This window comes from Mytilus galloprovincialis, chromosome 11 (assembly GCF_965363235.1).
Source record: "Mytilus galloprovincialis chromosome 11, xbMytGall1.hap1.1, whole genome shotgun sequence".
Lineage (NCBI taxonomy): Eukaryota > Metazoa > Mollusca > Bivalvia > Mytilida > Mytilidae > Mytilus > Mytilus galloprovincialis.
The window spans coordinates 59,300,382-59,319,118 of NC_134848.1; the positions used below are offsets into that span (position 1 = coordinate 59,300,382).

General features: G+C 34.6%; 2 pseudogenes; both read right to left on the reverse strand.

Annotated features, from left to right (window-relative positions):
* Positions 1-1,481: 1,481 nt before the first annotated feature.
* Positions 1,482-8,992, reverse strand: LOC143050840 (uncharacterized; annotated as a pseudogene).
* Positions 8,993-10,284: 1,292 nt separating this feature from the next.
* LOC143050841 (uncharacterized) lies at positions 10,285-12,807 on the reverse strand (annotated as a pseudogene).
* Positions 12,808-18,737: the final 5,930 nt, after the last annotated feature.

Here is an 18,737-nt window from a genome sequence, read left to right on the forward strand (position 1 = left end):
TATTTCGAATTAAACATAATCATGAAGTGATCTAGAATTAGTTTCCTTTTGCCGTTTTCATTTGTTAAATTATTTATATGATGCCCAGATCTGCCACAAAATAACACACGCCTGTAGAACGGAGATACCGAGACCCACTAGCCCTTCTTTTACTGTAATTCCCTGTAAATTAGCATACCGTTGCAAGGCTGATTAAGCGGATGAGGTCAATTATTTTTGTTGATACGCCATACTGTGCATAAGCTGGGTTGTCCATTGGTGATGGACAAGTACGCAGCCACGTCCTGTCAAAAAGGGGGCTTAAAACTCGATACCTGCACGTTCAGAACACTTGCAATAACTATTCTGGGGGTCTTCAGATGTCTGAAACCATCTTTAGTTAGTTGTAACGGAATTTCGGAGGCTTCCTTCGGTTACAAAGAAACGAAATGTACTGGCCGCTGGTGCAAACACTGGTGTTGACACTGTTATGCCACCCCTCCACGTCGTTGTTGGTACGGATTGAGGACATACACACGCTCCATTAGTCAATGTCGAATACAGTGTTCCGTATCCAGGTTTTTGTAGAGATAGTTCATTACTTTCTGTACTGTTGGATGGTCCTCGTTCTCATCTAATTGACGGAAGGTATATGGGATGTGTTCTGGTAGAAGGAACGATAGAGCCATTACCTGTCTTTAAGTACGCATGGACTGTATCCATTTTGGTGGACTGAACATGTTTTAAGAATATGTTTAACTTGATGTATATATAAATTTGTACATGATTTGTCTAGTTTTGTAGTGGTAAAGTTCTATTATTTGACATAATAGTAGTAATACTCTTGACTCTAGACAGACATGAAACACAATAGCAGAAGCACCAGACCGGAAAAAGGAGTGCAATGAAAACATCTGCATCCATGGTATGTTGCCGAAGTGTTTACATTTAATTTCCGTTATGCTAGGTTCGTTGTTCGTGTTTTTTGTAGATAGTAATGCCTATTACGACACTACTGTTGTTTCAAGAAGCACTAACTATACATTACTATTTGTATTAAAACATTCCCCTACGAAAAAAGTAAAATCACAAAAAAACAGAACTTAGAGGAAAATCAATTCGGAAAGTCCATCATCACATGGCAAAATCATAACAATACGCATAAAAAACGAATGGACAAGAACTGACATGGTACAGGCATTTTCAAATGTAGGAAATGGTGGATTAAACCTGGTTTTATAGCGCTAACCCTCTCATTTTGATGACAGTCTTATCAAATTCCGTTATATTTACATTGATGCGTTCACTAAACGAACCGTTTGTTTTTGTTGAAGACAGTATGCTAATTCCGACTTGAAGGGGTATTTTTTGTCTTTCTGTTCGCATCTATTTGATTTCGTGATGATATATGTTAGTATAAAAATTGGAAAATGTAAGGCGCTTTTATTTTTGTACCTTTGGACATTTAATTGTGTAAAAATGTTTACAATGACATGTTACATTTACTGTTTACTTAAATCAAATAAAGTATAATCATTGACATTATTTCTTGCACTATTTAAACTCCTTGTCATGTCCTGGCACGACATCTTGTTTTTCCTTGTAGAAACTGCCCCAACCTTTCAACTATTATGCTGTCGTCTGCTTCTCTTTGTTAGATTATTATCATGTTATTGGTCTAGTTTTTTTTACCAATTTCTCAAAATCGTCAGACCTCCAAGGCAGAAGTTTAACGATAAACGGTCCTTATTGGTCTAGTTTTTTTTTTACTAATTTCTCCAAAATCGTCAGACCTCCAAGGCAGAAGTGTGACGATGAAAGATCCTTTGTCTTATGATTCTGCATGTTCAGAAGACATGTACTGCAACAACATGCTTTGCATAACTGTTTCCTTTTGTTCCTTTAGCATACTGGATTTTTCTTTTAAGGCCTTTTGTCTGTTTTTTAATTTAAAAAAAATGAAGCTCAATTAAAATAAGGTACGTACTGTAATGTGGGAGTAGCAGTTCAGACTTGGTCTGCACCTTCTCTACGCCTCAGTTGGCATCTCCCTACAGTAAGTGCAGGTACACCAGTCCGTAACTAAATTGATGGGCGAAGGATGATGCCCCCTTGTTGGGTGTCGTCATTGTCCAGGACATTAAAGAAAAATCGAGGAGGGTTGTGTGGCTATGGTACTCACAAGTCTCCTCAGATCTTCCTCCGTTAAACGAGAAATTCTTTCCTGAAAAAGTGTAAACAATTCATAAAGATTGTATTTACAAGTGTTCTAACAATTTGATATTTTGATAGAACAAAGGAATCCATGATATCTCGGCCTATAACAAAATCGGACTATAACAAACTCGGCCTATAACATAATCGGCCTCACAAAATCGGACTTTAACAAACTCGGACTACTAGAAGAATATAAGTATAATGTTGGCTGTTGTTGTTATTTGAAATTAATTTTCAATTAATTTAAAATGAGTTGTTATCTAAAATTAATTAAATATTTTATTTTTGAACATTTAATTTAAAAAAATATACGTTAACAAGATATATTTAAAAATAAAAGTACAAAAAAACTTCTATTTGATATTGATATATTGACAATTCACCACTGATTTGTCTTTTAAGTATTATTATTTGTTATAATGTCCCTCGCAGAATATTTTTTTATTATATGCATACCGTAATTGATTATGACAGCATGCCACGTGTATCGTTGACACCTTTTTAATCACCATAAGTTAAACAAACCACTGGCACATGTACTGTTGACACCTATCTAATCACCCAAGTCAGGACAAAACTACCGGTTATTACACGAAATTGGGAACTAAATATCCAACTAAATATGTCTTCTCTTGTATTGTCTATAACTGAACTTCAGTTTTTTTTTTGGTTTTTTTTTTATTACAAATCTTGTGTTATTATAAGACAATTTAGTGAATTGTAGTTTCTCTGGTTTCTGATCATACTTTGTATGGTGGACTCTTGGCGTTATTTATCTGTACAATGTAATACTATTTAATAAAGCACATTTTAAACTCGAAGGCATTTTGTCATCATCTAAGACTGAAAGCATGCAGATATAAATGGTCATTTTCAAAGCACACTTTTTAAAGCATACATAGCACAAACAAAACATACATAGCACATACAGACTTCTGAGTCATATCTGAGATAACATGCAAAAATGAATGTTGTTGTAAAGGCAAAAGCACGAGTATAAACATAGGCAGGAGTAATAAACAGCTAGTAATTTGGATTTTCTTTTTCATGTTTTTTTATATTTATGTATAATAAATGTTTGCCTCGGCTTGCCTTTCTAAAACATTGTATCTGTTTGATGTGACCATTTGAATATAATTACCTTTCAATTGCTGAATCCATTAATAAAGAACTACAGAGTAGTGAAATTGTTGAGAAGCCATTCACTGTCAATCAAATTTCTCTTTGTTTATATACTAATCATACACCGAGGATTAAACACAATAAAAACACGAACACACGTCAATCATTAAAATATCTTTTGTCAATAAACATAATAAATCACAATAATATTTCAAATAGAAGTTAATTATCCTCATTTAAATCAAGGAATTGTATATTTAAATATACAATTCCTTGTTTAAACATATCAATTGAACTCATATATCAAATATTTAATACATTTTTATATATGGTCTTTTTTTCAAAAATATTCATTATAATCTCATAAATTCGTATATAATTTTAATATACATTGTATAAAGTTTTTTTCTTTTTTTTTATTAAAGTAAAAAAATAACAATCTACTAATTGTAGTCCGAGTTTGTTCAATATATTTCTGCATATAAATAATGGTAGGCCGAGTTTGTTACAGTCCGATTTTGTTATAGGCCGATTTTGTTTTAGTCCGAGTTATATCCAGCAGCGGAACAAAGCATGTATGTCAGCTATAAGTCTTTGTTAAACAAATTATTAGTCTCCAGTTCGTCATTATATTTTCTACCTGCAATGACTGTTTTTATCATTTTTTGTTAAGATACTTTTGATAGCTGTGAAAAAGAAAGATTTTTTAAAAAATATCTAACTAAAGCTGAACTACTATTTAACAACAATGCTTGATTTATATTTCTTAGGTAAACGTATCATAGACAGAATTTTTTAATATCTGCAACTGGTCATTCCTCTCCTCGAGGGTAGCTGCAGCTGCCCTGTTGGGTCCAACTCATTGGATGTCTTCTCTTCCTCTTCTAGACTCCTTTCCCCTTGCACTCCTGGTGTTGCCACGTCCCCTTGCTCTAACCATCGCCCATATTGCATTCACAGGTGTATATTCTTCACTGTCGCTCTCATGTCTATCACCAAGCTCATGTGGAGACCTTGAAATATTTGAGTCCTGAAATGGTGCACATAAAAAGATTAGAAATTAAATAAACAAACAATCCTCGAGAAACAAGTCCGTGTAATTATGCTTCTTAGATACCAATTTGGTTAAGATAAAACAAGAAATTCCATCAAAATAGTTTTGAGGGAAAAAACGTAATTTTATTTGAAATATATAGCCAACTTATCATGAGCACTGCATATTTGTAAGATGAAATATTTTTTGAATTAATTAAAAGTTGCATAACTATAATATCTACAGTGTAACATTTATTGTTCAATGGTAAATATTATTCATTTCACAATACGTTAAAATCTCAAAAAATGTTACCAACCCCTTCCCCCCAGGGTGACTGGAAACGAAATTTGGTCATTTGGTCTTCTCCCTACCGGCAGTAAACGCTTGCCGAAGTGGGGCGTTCGTTTTGCTATGCGGGATGTATTATGTTCGCAGACACGTCCGGTCAGAATGTGGACGTGAAATCCGATGTCTCGGGGGAAAGAGAGTGCCACGCTCTTTGCACGTTAAAGTTTGATTGTTTTAACATCAGTTGAGTAATATTAAATAACGTTTCTGTAGCTGATACAAAAGCTGCGGCAGATTCCCTAAGAAGTACATCACTGTTTACATCAGGTTGGTAACAGACAGTTCAGTATCGGAATACTAAATTGCAAATGGTTGTTAATCTATCCATATTGTGTTGATCTACACGTAATTGTAAGATTGCAACGCATCTATAATTTTAATGATTTGAATGCTTTACCTCCCGGACGATAAGCTACCAACAATCAATCAGTTATCTGCTTTTTAATGGAGGGTGTGAATAAGTCCCAAGTTTGGTAGATCTCAGCATAGTAGACTTTTCTTGTCGATGTATCCGCGGCAGCTGAGTCTGTTGGAACATCAATGGCAGATTCTATTGTAGGTGTGATTGATTTCTTTTCAGTTTCATGTTCTGTGTTTGATTGTTTTAACATCAGTTTAGTAATATTTGATAGCGTTTCTGTAGCTGATGTAGAAGCTGCCGCAGATTCCCTAAAGGGTACTTCACTGTTTACATTAGGTGCGTTATCAGGCGTATGCATACGCGTATTAGTTACAACAGTGGTCGAGTGGTGTAAGTAGTTACTACTGTTATCACTAGCCAGTCAACACTGAGATTGCGAGTTTCGAACCCCACTCGTGCGGGTGGACTCGACTCTATTCTTAGTTGACCAGGAGTGTCAGTTTTGCTATCGAAGGTCGGTGGTTTTCTCCGGGCATTCCGCCATACTCTACCAATGTAAAACTGGTCGCCATGAAATAGCCTTAATATGGTGCTTAAAAGTGGCGTTAAACTCCAAAAATCAAAATCAAATCAACAGTTGACTAGTGATATAATCCTTCTTCTGTTTCAGCTAGATTTGCAAGGTTTTGCGACTCATTAACAGGTGGGGGTATGGGGCCTAACGGGATGTATCAGGACTTTTAATAGACGTAGTTGTTGGCTTATATCCTAAGCATTTTCGACGAATCATCTCTACCTTCCACGTTGACTTGATCCCGATATCCATCCATTTTAGTTTTTCTAGATAAGTTTCTTTTGGCCAATTTCTATTTTTTTCACTGTTTTGGCGACGTGGCCTTTTTATACCACCCGTATAGTTTTAGCTAATATACTAACCATTGCTAACGTACGAATAATATGTATGCGTATACATTTATCCTCTGTATCACTTTAAAAATATTTAACAGTAGGGTCAGTTGTCCAAGAGTCACCGTTATCTCGTGGGTAATTATGTAAACCTAGAATCGCCAACAAAATCCAACACCAACAACCTTTGAATTAAACCAGGGTAAATGTACTTTTATTGAATTCTCTACACCAAAATGCGGTAAAAGATGGATGCCTTTAATAGTGGCAACTTGCAAATGTATACTAACAACTTCTGTGTAAGCAATTCAGGTTTCTCGTTCGTTCCTCTTGGAGATCGTGTTATGGCAGAGAAGACTCGAGATTTATTCAGTTCAGATACTTTATATAGAAATAACATGATTTAACATATAACAAGTAACAAGTGTAAACGAGATCCAAAATCAATAGTATTATATCAAAAAGGCAAAAGAAAACTATAACAAGTTTACTGTTGTCTTCAATTTTGACTTCAATACATCGGTACTTTCTTTACAACAAAAATAGAGCACCAAAGAACAAAATATGCAAAAATATACTTATTCTTTCTTTAAATTGAATTTATATAATAAGAAGTGTAGCTAACGTAATATAAGTGTTGAAATATCGGAACACCCTTTTTACGGAAAGTCGAGTGCACCGCCACACGTGGACGAATATGGCTAATCTTTTTATTAATTTTATTAATTAACATCGCAATGTTCTTAAAAAATCTAGAATAAGAAGATAATGTTATCAACAAAAATAAATTACCAGATTAAATTTTATATTAGACAAAATCTTAAAGTTTACTTTCAGTTTCAATCTATATCTTATAGCACCCATTTATTTAAACATTCAAACAAAACAATATAAAATGACGATCTCTTAACATTGAAAACAGACAAATGGCAATTATTGTGGTCTCAATCAAAACATGAAAATGGCAATTTCAAAACATGAAAATATAAAATGACAATTATTTGAATATCAAAAATGAAAGTATTCAAAAACTATAACACAACTTTCAAATTATAAAGTCAACATGTATAAAACGCAAAAAAGAATCAATATAACAATATCATAGTCAGGTACATTAGTCAACACGGTACATCACAGTCGCTTGCATTCCTGGAGGCTTTGGCTTCAGTAGCAATCTTGGTCCAAATCCCGGTACATCAAATATGTATGTCCATGCATTTGTCAACCGTAAGCAAGTTTTGTGTCTGTATGATGGTTGAGTATTCTGTTATCCTAAGCAATCCTTAAAAGGAATCTGTCTTTACATTTGTCACACGGAAGCAAGTTTTGTGTATGTATGATGTTGAGTATTCTATGATCCGTAGCAATCCTACATGGACTCTGTCTTTACACTTGTCACACATAAAGAGGTTTTATGTATGGATGATGTTGAGTAATCTATGATCCTTAGTAATCCTACATGCATTCTGTCTTTACACTTGCATTTCAAAATTGGATTTATTCAGCGTGTCCAAATTAAATTCATATGTACTGAAAAGAGTTAAGTTTAAATAAAGTCTTGGTACTTCTGCGAGACAAAATACTATCATGACGCACACAATTAATATGCAAGATTGTTTTCAGCTCTGGAAGCCGTGGCATGGCCACGTACATGTTTCTGTCGGCATAATATATATATGATATCGCATGTTGATATAAGCATTGTTGTTACTGCAACAACCAGAATAACGGAGAACATAATCGGATCAAATGATAGAATATACTTCTTCCTTCCCATGATTGAATTTGATTATGAATAATCTTGGCACATTTACGGCTAGAGTTTTTTCCTGTTGAATATTCTATGATCCTTAGAGTTCCTTAAATGGAATATATCTTTGCATTTGTCAAACATAAGCAAGTGTTTCTGTCTGATATTGTTTAGTCTCTATTGACTATGCTTTAAAAATGAAAAAAAAGTTTGATTTAAGATTTTAATATATTTTTCTTAGTTCTTATTCGAAGGGTGACTGGATAGTTGCCACTTAACATGAAGCAACAAACAACCAATTAATCATAATTCTATGTACGAATGTCTATAAAAAGGAATTGAACAACGTTATTTATTGATTGAATAAGATTGTCAACTTTTCCGTTGTCTGTAAGAAGCAACCACTTTTAGAGATTTTAATTATTGATTATCATTTTTACCAAATTTTCCACTTAGATCACTTAAACTAAGGCTAATCACATTTTTTATAAATGATGATTTTGACATCTGGACTGAAGACAATTCTTAAACTACCTACAGCAATTACCACTAAATATTGAATAACTATATCAATAAAAATATTTCTCCAGCATATTTATATTTTATTTCGAATTAAACATAATCATGAAGTGATCTAGAATTAGTTTCCTTTTGCCGTTTTCATTTGTTCCCAAGATATTTATATGATGCCCAGATCTGCCACAAAATAACACACGCCTCTAGAACGGAGATACCGAGACCCACTAGCCCTTCTTTTACTGTAATTCCCTGTAAATTAGCATACCGTTGCAAGGCTGATTAAGCGGATGAGGTCAATTATTTTTGTTGATACGCCATACTGTGCATAAGCTGGGTTAGACATTGGTGATGGACAAGTACGCAGCCACGTCTTGTCAAAAAGGGGGCTTAAAACTCGATACCTGCACGTTCAGAACACTTGCAATAACTATTCTGGGGGGTCTTTAGGTGTCTGAAACCATCTTTAGTTAGTTGTAACAGAATTTCGGAGGCTTCCTTCGGTTACAAAGGAACGAAATGTACTGGCCGCTGGTGCAAACACTGGTGTTGACAGTTATGCCACCTCTCCACGTCGTTGTTGGTACGGATTGAGGACATACACACGCACCATTAGTCAATGTCGAATACAGTGTTCCGTATCCAGGTTTTTGTAGAGATAGTCCATTACTTTCTGTACTGTTGGATGATCCTCGTTCTCATCTAATTGACGGAAGGTATATGGGATGTGTTCTGGTGGAAGGAACGATAGAGCCATTACCTGTCTTTAAGTACGCATAGACTGTGTCCATTTTGGTGGACTGAACATGTTTTAAGAATATGTTTAACTTAATGTATATATAAATTTGTACATGATTTGTCTACTTTCGTAGTGTTAAAGTTCTATTATTTGACATAATAGTAGTAATATTCTTGACTCTAGACAGACATGAAACACAATAGCAGAGGCACCAGACCGGAAAAAGGCGTGCAATAAAAACATCTGCATCCATGGTATGTTGCCGAAGTGTTTACATTTAATTTCCGTTATGCTAGGTTCGTTGTTCGTGTTTTTTGTAGATAGTAATGCCTATTACGACACTACTGTTGTTTCAAGAAGCACTAACTATACATTACTATTTGCTACGAAAAAAGTAAAATCACAAAAATACTGAACTTTTTTTTTTCTCGAGGAAAATCAATTCGGAAAGTCCATCATCACATGGCAAAATCATATAACAATACGCATAAAAACGAATGGACAAGAACTGTCATATTCCTGACATGGTACAGGCATTTTCAAATGTACAAAATGGTGGATTAAACCTGGTTTTATAGCGCTAACCCTCTCACTTTGATGACAGTCTTATCAAATTCCGTTATGTTTACATTGATGCGTTCACTACACGAACCGTTTGTTTTTGTTGAAGACGGTATGCTAATTCCGACTTGAAGGGGTATTTTTTGTCTTTCTGTTCGCATCTTTTTGATTTCGTGATGACATATGTTAGTATAAAAATTGGAAAATGTCAGCCGCTTTTATTTTTGTACCTTTGGACATTTAATTGTGTAAAAATGTTTACAATTACATGTTACATTTACTGTTTACTTAAATCAAATAAAGTATAATCATTGACATTATTTCTTACACTATTTAAACTCCTAGTCATGTCCTGGCACGACATCTTGTTTTTCCTTGTAGAAACTGCCCCAACCTTTCAACTATTAAGCTGTCGTCTGCTTCTCTTTGTTAGTTTATTATCATGTTATTGGTCTAGTTTTTTTTACCAATTTCTCAAAATCGTCAGACCTCCAAGGCAGAAGTTTAACGATAAACGGTCCTTATTGGTCTAGTTTTTTTTACCAATTTCTCAAAATCGTCAGACCTCCAAGGCAGAAGTCTGACGATAAACGATCCTTTGTCTTATGATTCTGCATGTTCAGAAGACATGTACTGCAACAACATGCTTTGCATAACTGTTTCCTTTTGTTCCTTTAGCATACTGGATATTTCTTTTAAGGCCTTTTGTCTGTTTTTTAATTTAAAAAAAAAATGAAGCTCAATTAAAATTAGGTACGTACTGGAATGCGGGAGTAGCAGTTCAGACTTGGTCTCGCCTCAGTTGGCATCTCCCTACAGTAAGTGCAGGTACACCAGTCCGGAACTAAATTGATGGGCGAAGGATGATGCCCCCTTGTTGGGTGTCGTCATTGTCCAGGACATTAAAGAAAAATCCAGGAGGGTTGTGTGGCTATGGTACTCACAAGTCTCCTCAGATCTTCCTCCGTTAAACGAGAAATTCTTTCCTGAAAAAGTGTAAACAATTCATAAAGATTGTATTTACAAGTGGTCTAACAATTTGATATTTTGATACTTGATAGAATCCATGATATCTCGGCCTATAACAAAATCGGACTATAACAAACTCGGCCTATAACATAATCGGCCTATAACGAAATCGGACTTTAACAAACTCGGACTACTAGAAGAATATAAGTATAATGTTGGCTGTTGTTGTTATTTGAAATTAATTTTCAATTAAACTAAAATGAATTGTTATCTAAAATTAATTAAATATTTTATTTTTGAACATTTAATTAAAAAAAATATACGTTAACAATATATATTTAAAAATAAAAGTACAAAAAAACTTCTATTTAATATTATATTGATATATTGACTATTCACCACTGATTTGTCTTTTAAGTATTATTATTTGTTATAATGTCCCTCTCAGAATAATTTTTTATTATATGCATACCGTAATTGATTATGACAGCATGCCACGTGTATCATTGACACCTTTTTAATCACCATAAGTTTAAACAAACCACTGGCACATGTACTGTTGACACCTATCTAATCACCCAAGTCAGGACAAAACTACCGGTTATTACACGAAATTGGGAACTAAATATCCAACTAAATATGTCTTCTCTTGTATTGTCTATAACTGAACTTCAGATTTTTTTTTGGCTTTTTTTTTTATTACAAATCTTGTGTTATTATAAGACAATTTAGTGAATTGTAGTTTCTCTGGTTTCTGATCATACTTTGAATGGTGGACTCTTGGCGTTATTTATCTGTACAATGTAATACTATTTAATAAAGCACATTTTAAACTCGAAGGCATTTTGTCATCATCTAAGACTGAAAGCATGCAGATATAAATGGTCATTTTCAAAGCACACTTATTAAAGCATACATTGCACATACAGACTTCTGAGTCATATCTGAGATAACATGCAAAAATGAATGGTGTTGTAAAGGCAAAAGCACGAGTATAAACATAGGCAGTAGTATTAATTAGCTAGTAATTTGGATTTTCTTTTTCATGTTATTTTATATTTATGTATAATAAATGTTTGCCTCGGCTTGCCTTGCTAAAACATTGTATCTGTTTGATGTGACCATTTGAATATAATTACCTTTCAATTGCTGAATCCATTAATAAAGAACTACAGATTAGTGAAATTGTTAAGAAGCCATTCACTGTCAATCAAATTTCTCTTTGTTTATATACTAATCATAAACACCAAGGATTAAACACAATAAAAACACGAACACACGTCAATCATTAAAATATCTTTTGTCAATAAACATAATAAATCACAATAATATTTCAAATAGAAGTTAATTATCCTCATTTAAATCAAGGAATTGTATATTTAAATATACAATTCCTTGTTTAAACATATCAATTGAACTTATATATCAAATATTTAATACATTTTTATATATGGTCTTTTTTTTCAAAAATATTCATTATAATCTCATAAATTCGTATATAATTTTAATATACATTGTATAAAGTTTTTTCTTTTTTTTTTATTAAAGTAAAAAAATAACAATCTACTAATCGTAGTCCGAGTATGTTCAATATATTTCTGCATATAAATAATGGTAGGCCGAGTTTGTTATAGTCCGATTTTGTTACAGGCCGATTTTGTTTTAGCCCGAGTTATATCCAGCAGCGGAACAAAGCATGTATGTCAGCTATAAGTCTTTGTTAAACAAATTATTAGTCTTAAGTTCGTCATTATATTTTCTACCTGCAATGACTGTTTTTATCATTTTCTGTTAATAGTTATCAAAGGTACCAGGATTATAATTTAGTACGCCAGACGCGCGTTTCGTCTACATAAGACTCATCAGTGACGCTCATATCAAAATATTTATAAAGCCAAATAAGTAGGAAGTTGAAGAGCATTGAGGGTCCAAAATTCCAAAAAGTTGTGCCAAATACGGCTAAGGTAATCTATTCCTGGGATAAGAAAATCCTTAGTTTTCCAATAAATTCAAAGTTTTGTAAACAGGAAAGTTAAGATACTTTGATAGCTGTGAAAAAGAAAGATTTTTTTTAAAATATCTAACTAAAGCTGAACTACTATTTAACAACAATGCTTGATTTATATTTCTTAGGTAAACGTATCATAGAAAGAATTTTTTAATATCTGCAACTGGTCATTCCTCTCCTCGAGGGTAGCTGCAGCTGCCCTGTTGGGTCCAACTCGTAGGATGTCTTCTCTTCCTCTTCTAGAGTCCTTTCCCCTTGCACTCCTGGTGTTGCCACGTCCCCTTGCTCTAACCATCGCCCATATTGCATTCACAGGTGTATATTCTTCACTGTCACTCTCATGTCTATCACCAAGCTCAAGTGGAGACCTTGAGCTATTTGAGTTATGAAATGGTGCACATATAAAGATTAGAAATTAAATAAACAAACAATCCTCGAGAAACAAGCCCGTGTAATTCTGCTTCTTAGATACCTATTTGGTTAAAATAAAACAAGAAATTCCCTCAAAATAGTTTTGTGGAAAAAAACGTAATTTTATTTGAAATATATAGCCAACTGATCATGATCACTGCATATTTGTAAGATGAAATATTTTTTGAATTAATTAAAAGTTGCATGACTATACTATCTACAGTGTAACATCTATTGTTCAATGATAAATATTATTCATTTCACAATACGTTAAAATCTCAAAATGTTACCACCCCCTTCCCCCCAGGGTGACTGGAAACGAAATTTGGTCACTTGGTCTTCTCCCGACCGGCAGTAAACGCTTGCCGAAGTGGGGCGTTCGTTTTGCTATGCGGGATGTATTATGTTCGCAGACACGTCCGGTCAGAATGTGGACGTGAAATCCGATGTATCGGGGGAAAGAGAGTGCCACGCTCTTTGCACGTTAAAGTTTGATTGTTTTAACATCAGTTGAGTAATATTAAATAGCGTTTCTGTAGCTGATACTAAAGCTGCGGCAGATTCCCTAAGAAGTACCTCACTGTTTACATCAGGTTGGTAACAGACAGTTCAGTATCAGAATACAAAATTGCAAATGGTTGTTCTATCCATATTGTGTTGGTCTACACGTAATTGTAAGATTGCAACGCATCTATAATTTTAATGATTTGAATGCTTTACCTCCCGGACGATAAGCTACCAACAATCAATCAATTATCTGCCCCCCCCCCCCCCCCCCCCCCCCAGACAATCAAATGGTTGCTGCCTTATATTCATTTGATAAAATTTACTGTTTGCAATAGCATTAATTGTTCTAAATAATTAGGATGTTCTTATCCCAAGCAAACTTGTAGTTTGTACATTAAATCCCCTCTTTACAGCATAGTAAGTATGGTCTGCATCCACTGAAACATCAAGATTCAATATATATTGCATGACTTGGTTGAGTTTCAATTTTCAAAATTATTTGTAAACCAACTAATATTGAGCAAAAGACTTAGAATGTACTGATGACATATATTTTGTAGAAAAATATGGACATATACTATATAGGTGGATATATGCACATAAAACATTAGATGATTACTGATAGGGTAGTCCAATGCAGCATCAGGTATACAACATTGATTAAATGATTCACAGACATAATAAGTCATCAGACATTATTAAGAAACACAGCAAGTGGACAGCATACACATACATCAATTTAGAGGCGCATGATACTTGGAATTCACCATCCCCCCTTTTTCGGAGTTTGATTACTTATTATCGGTCAATGCCTTGTCATTTCATATATATATTATACCAGTCATTACCTTTAAGTTCTTCACAGAAATGTGGTGTTGCCTGAAGAGGTTGGTCTTTTGATGTGTTGGATCCATTTAAAGTTACATACGCCCCAACATCCCTCCATACTTGATCGACAATTTTACTGGTAGTGAGCGTGGTTATGCTGGCTTTGATATGTACAGCTCTGTCAAACGGAAGTTTCCTGGATTTGTGCACAGTTTGCTTTAAAGGGGTAGCCATGATTGGGTATGGATGTTGGGTGGTAGGTCTCCCATCAACAACGTGCTTGCTGCACACATAGGCATGTTTGTTTACATTGGATACGGCGTAATCTTTCCTGCCACAAGCTTTTACCCACTGTAAAGTTTCTTCCAATCTTGTTTTAGGCTTAGGTATAGGAAAGAATTCCACTCCTGACATATGAGGTTTATGCTTATATCTGTCATCGCTGTTGCAGGTTCCCCAAACACAACGTTTTACCATTCTTTTTTACTTTGTTTATATTTTCGCGGAAAAAAACTTGTCGGGTATCACGTGACGTAGGCCGCTTACGTTACGAATAACCGCTTACATCAAATATAATATGAAAGTCGACTATTAGGATTGATTAAAGATTAAAATAGAACTAAATACTGATATTGCATTTAAACACAAGGCATATTGCAATACTTATTAATAGCAATTAACTATAATATATATATGTGCAGTTTGTTATGAATCCAACTTCAAACGTAAATTATCGTACAGATTATGTTGACCAAAATTAAATCTAATAAATGACGGCGGTGATTAATTTTTGTTTCCATAACACATAAATATAATAGAAAAGACGTCAACACATTTGACAAAATCCGATGAGAATTACAAATATAACATTAAACATTTAAACTAAATACATGAGTTTGGGATAGACAAGTACCGTAACACGTCTTATAGTAATGTGAATTCACACTCAGCAAAACAGTCACAATCGGGAATAAGTCACGTTTGGTAATTAAAAGATTAGACGACGTAATGACAAACCACAATCTACCATGTTGTATTAATGTCCTTAGCTAGTTTGGTTAAACACACATCGTATGGATCCACCTATTCGTGATGGTGTCCATAAAATTTACGGAGTGTCAATTTTAATCTGTCCTCCTCATAACTTTGTTGTAGAAGTTTCTGTGTAAGTAGCACACTCCTGTATATGAAGTCCGTATAGTGTGAACAAGCATCACGCCATCACGAGTTGGTTGACCGTTTCACAAATGATATCGGATATGTTCCTTACGTCGTAACTACAATCCCCTTCCCTTTCATGAATGTGACCTACCGAATTAGACTACTTACCGGATTTGTAATCACATAAGCAACACGACGGGTGCCCCATGTGGAGCAGGATCTGCTTACCCTTCCGGAGCACCTGAGATCACCCCTAGTTTTTGGTGGGGTTCGTGTTGTTTATTCTTTAGTTTTCTATGTTGTGTCATGTGTACTATTGTTTTTCTGTTTGTCTTTTTCATTTTTAGCCATGGCGTTGTCAGTTTGTTTTAGATTTATGAGTTTGACTGTCCCTTTGGTATCTTTTCGTCCCTCTTTATCGAAGGGTTCGTTTTTGGAAAGGCGAATTTTGTATCACTCCGGCATACTGCTTTTTACCATGCACGCATAAAAAGCGCAAACTTTCAATTTTTTTTTGGCGTGCAAGGACAAGATGATCACCGGAATCGACTGTTCCCAAATTGAAATTGCAACATCACAACTTTAACCAACTTTTAGCAAAATTTCATTTCGATATGTCATGTTCAACTTGGGATTTTTTTCGGATTTATCTTGCAATTAATGAGTAGACATTATATTTTTCGTTCTCTCTCGGGCGGAGAAAACCTGCAGAAATTTAGAGATTTGTATTTTATTATATAAAACCTAAAAAAGTTGACATGTGGAAGTGTGTTTTTTTTTGTAGTCAAAAGAGTGCGATATTTTCTCGAAAAAAAACCAGTTTCCCAGTTATAATTATTGCCAACTATTACAAATATAAGAAGAACCAGTCACGACACATGATGGGAAAACACCACCCTAATTATGAACATTGGAATTGTAGCATGTGCAAAGGGAAGTTTATAAGACGAGAATACTTATACAGACATTTGCAGAAAATTCATGGTTTGGATAAAGTGAAATCCATAAGAATGGCAATGGAATCTTCAAGAGGTGACAAGAATCAACAACCTTCCTATTATGAAGATATCAGGGAGGATGATATCATTTTCGATCTTATCAAAGAGCTGGATTTCAGTGACACATCACAAACATGCGATGTAGATAAAATAATACCAGACGAAAACAACAATGAATCGCAAGATGATAATGTGGGGCAACAATTAGAGGTATCTGATAGTCAATCATCCATCGAAGAACCACCAGCTGAGCATACGGAGACGGACGTCAATGGGCAGGAAAACAACATTGAGGCCAGTAGTGTAATAATCGTAAGTGACGACGAGTTGAGTGAAGACACTACTATTGGACGATCAGGAACATATGTTCAGAAAATTATAATATCAACGAGGAAAAGAACACACTGTGCGAGTGGAGAGGAAACAGGGAGCACATATGTAGATAATGACTATTTTGCAAAACATTGAATTTTTCAAAAAACTAAGGATTTTCATATCCCAGGCATAGATTACCTTAGCCGTATTTGGCACAACTTTTTGGAATTTTGGATCCTCAATGCTTTCCAACGTTGAGCTTGTTTGGCTTTATAAATATTTTGATATGAGCGTCACTGATGAGTCTTATGTAGACAAAACGCGCGTCTGGCGTACTAAATTATAATCCTGGTACCTTTGATAACCACTGGGTCGATGCCACTGCTGGTGGACGTTTCGTCCCCAGGGTATCACAAGCACTGTGGTCAACACTGCGGTGTTGACATGAATATCAATAATGTGGTCATTTTTTAAATTTCCTGTTTCTCTGGGACGAGTTGTTCCGAATTTCTTATAACATCGACCTGATTTGTCGACCGACGTTGATAACGTTGATTGCCGGTTCTTCTTTCATACAATACATTAAACAACAAGGTCAGTGATAAACGGAATAATATAATAAACGAATGAAATTTAAATGTGTATAACGTAACGGTACCCAAATTGCACCTATTTAGCAAAACTAGCAGCGAAAATCTTACAAGATTTTCTAGAGACTAAACAATTTGTTTTTTTATGATTTGATACTAAGCACATCTTTCAACATAGGTAAAACTATTTAGATATGCACAAAACGTTCACAGTATCAACAGATGAAGTATTTACTGAAAAAGCAAAATGTACTGATCATCTTTTTAAAATGAGCAAATACAATATGTTACACGGATTTGGCTATACTTTATGGAACTTTTGGATTATAGCTCTACATCTTTTATATAAGCTTTGGATTTTACATATCTTGGCCACGAGCATCACTGAAGAGACATTATTTGTCGAAATGCGCATCTGGTGCAGAAAAATTGGTACCGTTAATGTTATTACTACCACTGGGTCGATGCCTCTGCTGGTGGACTGTTAGTCCCCGAGGGTATCACCAGCCCAGTAGCCAGTACTCCGGTACTGGCATGAAAATACGGATTTTTTGTGTTATTAAGTTTGCTGTTACAAAATGTTAAAAATTATTATAAATTAAGGAATGTATCTCCCTCATGCAAAGCTCTGATTCCTTTCACGGATTTGGCTATACTTTTTGGAACTTTTGGATTATAGCTCTACATCTTTTATATAAGCTTTGGATTTTACATATTTTGGCCACGAGCATCACTGAAGAGACATTATTTGTCGAAATGCGCATCTGGTGCAGAAAAATTGGTACCGTTAATGTTATTACTACCACTGGGTCGATGCCTCTGCTGGTGGACTGTTAGTCCCCGAGGGTATCACCAGCCCAGTAGCCAGTACTCCGGTACTGGCATGAAAATACGGATATTTTGTGTTATTAAGTTTGCTGTTACAAAATGTTAAAAATTATTATAAATTAAGGAATGTATCTCCCTCATGCAAAGCTCTGATTCCTTTCACGGATTTGGTTATACTTTTTGGAACTTTTGGATTATAGCTCTACATCTTTTATATAAGTAGTGTAGTATCACTGAACACCCAAAGCCCCTTGAGTGTGGGTGCATAATTATAACCCCCACCCCTTTTCAAATGGGGCCATAAATATGAGGGGGTTATAAAATATTGGGGTCAAAGTTTTTTTCTTTTTAAAAATAAGAGGGGGTTATAAATATTTTGAGGTGAAAGTGTAAGCACTTTATAAATGTTCACTTTTAAACACTCTAATAATACACTGATGCAATGCGAACCTTCACACCCTATTTTGAATAACTGTCACTCCTTATAGATTTACACTTAAAAGCATTAGCTACATAAACAGATGTTTTAACAAACAAAAAGAGATAACTCTATCTGGTTGCAATGTCAAACGTACTTTCGAAAGAAA